We start from the raw sequence: 4,740 nt of genomic DNA, 5'->3' as shown, positions 1-4,740 counted from the left end.
GAAACTGTGGCCCAGGGCAGAGAAGGGACTTGTGTCATGTCTTGCACAACCCATAAATGACAAGGCAGAACTGGGACCTGAAAGGAAACACACCTGCTGATGGCAAGGGCTGGAGAAAGCTGGCTGGACTCCTCATTTACATGGGCACAGCACGAGGCAGCTGGCTAACCAATACCGTAAAGCCAGAAGACTGAGAGCAAGAACAATTGCTCCTCCGGGGAACCAGTCGGAACACATTTTCATCAAGTCACTTAGCACTGCTGAAGTTTTGTGAGGTATGGGTACCCACCACTCCATCTTACAGATTGGGATCCAGAGACTTGAAGAACTGATCACACCAAGAAGAGGCAGAACTTGACATTCAAACCCAAATGTATTCCAGAGCCCTTGTTTTGAACCTCTGCACCTCCTCTGGGGAAATCAACACCAACTTCAGACTTAGGAATAGCTCGATGTCAAAATGTAAGACTTTTATATAGAAAAATGTCTCTGCATCATGTCTTCTTTTTCCATGCCCACCCCACCCCCATAAAGAAAAAAGAAAGAAAAAGAAAAGGAATAATGTTTCTAGAAGCATTCAAAATTATATGAATGTTTTGGAAAATTGAAGGCATTTACTGAGTGGATTGCATGAGTCTGGTGGAACAGGTTCGCTTTGCTACTGAGGAGCAGTGTGATCTGGGCATATTCCTTACCCCCAGGACGCGCTCTGTGTTTCCTCATCTTTCTTTTAGAGAATCTTCCTCAAAGTGTTTCCTTTTGGGACAGTTTGTATCCAGCACAAGCTGTTTAGCGCCCTCTATCGTTCGATTACAGCACTGTCCGTGGTCTGATAGGTTAGGTTGAAGGCAAAGGTATGGGGAGCCAGCTCCTGCCTGAAAGAAGGGGTGAAGGGAGGCACCAGGCGCATCTGCAGATGTACACCATGTCACAAAGAAAAAGCCAGTCCTGTTCCGACCCGTCAAAGACTTGGAAGTCCTGTAGATCCTACCGACTCAATTTCAATAACTCTCCTAAGTGTTGTTCCCAAATGCACAGGTGTGCACACCTCCACACCCACGCGCGCGGCACCACCTCTGTGATTACAGCTATCACATTGTATGCTAATTGTATGCTAATTGCTTGTTAGTACACCTGCCTTTTTAAGCACGAGGGCTGTGTTACTCACCTTTATAATTTTCTCCCTGCCTCCTGGTAGAGCATATGACACACGGGTCCTCCACTCAAATTTATGGAATGACGATGGAGAGAAGAAATGAAGGAAGGAAGGAAAGAAGACAGCAACCTGGAGAAGGGCTGGGAGTGAAGAGGAGCTGGGAGTGGGCAAGTTCTGAGTTTGGATCTGGGGAACTTCGGATTCAGCAAGGATCCCAGCTGATCTCACAGTGTCCTGGAATCTTTTCAAAGCAGGGGCAAAAGAGGGGGTCTGCGCCTGGAAGGGGGCAAATGCAGGGCTTCAGGGTTCTGCTCAGGGTGCCCAATGCATTGAGCCACACACACGTGCGAGCCTCACCAAACTCATGCAGTTAGGGTTTGTGCAGCTTTATGTACGTCACACTTGGATGTTTCCTGGAATGGAGTTTGAGAGGGGTGGTAGATCCTCAAGACTTGTTCCAGGAGCCGAGGCAGGTGGTTGAGTTTCTTTGGAAGCCTTATCTTCATTTGCTTTCTTGGAATCCACCTTTTCTTTTCTTTTCTTTCAGTTCTTCCAGAATTGAACCCAGGGGCACTTAACCACCGAGCCACATCCCCAGCCCTTTTTATATTCTATTTAGAGACAGGGTCTCACCAAGTTGCTGAAGCTGGCCTGGAACTGGCAATCCTCTTGCCTCATCCTCCCGAGTTGCTGGGATTACAGGCATGCTCCACCGAGCCTAGCCAAGCCCAAGTTTGGTCATCCCCAAACTAACAAAACTGATCTCCTGTGGTCAGACCTACTGGATGTTGTTTCCATGTTTCTCGATCTCTGTCTTGAAATACTCCTGTCCCATGGTTTCAAGGGACAATGTCCTCAAATCTTTTTTTTTCAGGTCTTTCCCAAGAATCATTCCTGAGTGCTCTGTGCTGGGCCTGCCCTGTTAAAAACAGATTCTCCCTGAATGATCTCATTCCCTCTCCTGATTGACCCCGTGCTGATGATGCAACAGTAACTACATATAGACCATTCCTCTCTGCATGCTGTGGGCCATTATCCAGTGCCTCTTTGACACCTCTACTTTGACATCTCAGTGGCAACTCCAACTCAATGTGCTCCAGGATGGATCTTTGCTTTCCTTACCCTTACCCCAAAATTTCTTCATCTTGTTTCTTTATTTCAGGGAGTGGCCCCACCATGTCCCAGGGAGGTGGGTTTAGTTCCCTCTATTATTGTCACATAAATACTCTCTCTCCCTTGCCACTATGTCCTGGAACAGCATATATTTCTGCACCCTGTAAACTCTGGGCTTTTCCATAGGTCTTGCTTTGAATGAAGGAATGCTCATGTGGCAGTTGCTACTCGGGGCTCTGGTGGCCCTGTGCTGGGGGGCATCTGCATTGCCTCACCCCCTTGTGCTCCTGCCATCCATCATGAGAAGCTTGCTGCAGATGCTGCAGGTGGTTATTGTACCTGAAGCCTGGATCCCTAAATGGGAGACACATGGGGTAGATCTGAACTTGACCATAATGCGGAGCCGAGTCCAGCTGAACTAGGCTGAGCCCATCTGACTCACGGACCCGTGGACAGGAAATCAATGTTTGCTATTGTCAGCCACTAAGACTTAGGTAGCTTTCCACTCCACTCCCATCATCCCCCTGAGCCCTGTCCATTTTCCTTCCTGTGTCTGTCTTGGTTCATCCTTTTCTCTCATTCTCTGCTGCTGCCCTAGTCCAGATGTTTCTCATCTCTTGCTTGGACTCTGGAACATCATCTTCCTAATTTCCTCACATTTGATCTTGTGCCTTCTAGTCTAATCGCCTCACAACAACTAAAGTGATCTTCCCCAAATCCAGGTCAGTTCCCCTCCTTTACACTCTATAGGAGCTCGTCGTCACTCTTGGACAAATGTCCACAGATGTGGCACATGAGGCCCTTGACCCTTCCACCTCTCTGCTCCTTGCTCAGCATGTTGCTCCATATTCCACGATCGGGAACCTCCCCCAGTTTTTAGTAAGCCTCACACTCTCTCCTGCTCAGGGCCTTTGGTGCCTCCTTTTCCTCTGCTGGAACATGGTCACACCTCTCATCCTTAGGTGTCAGTTTAGGTATAAACACCTGTGAGACATCTCCTGGGATTCCTACTAGTCTGGGTGAGATCCATTTTTTATTTGCTTCCCTAACATCCTGAGTGTTTTCCCATCAAAACACTTATCAAACTATTTTGCTATTTTCCAACTCTAATTTGCTTGCCTTTCCCCCCAGACCAGAGTTTCCACAAAAGTAGGGTCTATATCTAGCTCATTTATCTTTATAGTCCCAGGGCTTAAATAGGAGCTTTTGCCTGTGCTTTGAGCTTAAAAAGTGTTTGCAGAAAAGAAAACCACAGAAAGGACTCAATGTCTAATCTTATTCCCCCATGGTACAGATGGAGAAACTGAGGCTCAGAAAGGGATTGTGGAGACCAAGGCCCTGAAGCCTGTCCATGGCTGAGTTGGAACTAGGGAGATCTTTTTTGGGGCGGGGGCAGTACCAGGGATTGAACACAGGGTCACTGGACCACTGAGCCACATCCCCAGCCCTATTTTGTATTTTATTTAGAGACAGGGTCTCGCTGAGTTGCTTAGCACCTCGCTGTTGTTGAGGCTGGCTTTGCAAAAGCTTGAGATCCTCCTGCCTCCACCTCCTGAGCTGCAGGGATTACAGGTGTGTGCCATCATACCTGGTGGAACCAGGGAGTTCTGAGAGGCATCTTCTGATCATCTTCTGAGCTTTGTTTGCTATCTTGTCTAAGGAATAAAAGAGTCTTAGATTCTTGATACTCCAAAGTATGGTCTGCAGACCCACACCATCAGCAGCACCAGGGACTTTGTTAGATTTTTAGGCCCTGCTCTTGACCTGTTCAATCTGTGGAATCAGAATCTTCAGTTTAACAAGATCTACAGATGTTTTGGAGACACAATAAAGACTGAGAAGCACTGATCTTGGTGATCAAGAAGATAGCTAGTTTGGTTTAAAAGTCCTTTCAATTTCATGGAATCACAAAAGAAATCCTAGCCAATATCTTGGGGGCATGCAGGGCATGCTACAGAGGAAAGGTCACCAGTGTGGGCCCCTCACCTCCATAGTTATAGAAGGCTTAGAAATCCAGAGCCTCGCCTGATGGAGGGTAGAGGCTCCACTCTAAGTGAGCTGACTTGGTGAAGGAAAGGGCCTTGAATAAAGGGAAACTTCCAGAAGCCTAGCCATCCAGCCAGTCTGATGTTGTAAATTTCCAAACTTTTTGTTGTTAAATTAAAAATCTTAGAAATTTCTATTTATACAAATAAATTCAACTCAGCTGCTGGAGGTGGTGGTGAGAGGTGTGTGCTCATACCCTGCAAGCGGAACTGGTATAGTCTGTTTGGCAAAAGCTACAATAATATGTAGTGGCAACTAGAAAGTTGTTCATCCCCTTGGACCAATTTATGCCACTCATGGGAAATAATCCTAAAGAGATAATTTAGTAGAAGGGAAAAGTTAGGCGCATGAAGATGTTTATTACAGCTCAGATTGGAAAATACTAGAGGGAATAGTTAAGCCAATTATGGTAATGGCATTGTTAT

Source organism: Marmota marmota, unplaced genomic scaffold, assembly GCF_001458135.2.
Source record: "Marmota marmota marmota unplaced genomic scaffold, marMar, whole genome shotgun sequence".
Classification (NCBI taxonomy): domain Eukaryota; kingdom Metazoa; phylum Chordata; class Mammalia; order Rodentia; family Sciuridae; genus Marmota; species Marmota marmota.
The sequence above is the reverse complement of the archived record's forward strand: the minus strand, read 5'-3'. Positions refer to the sequence as shown.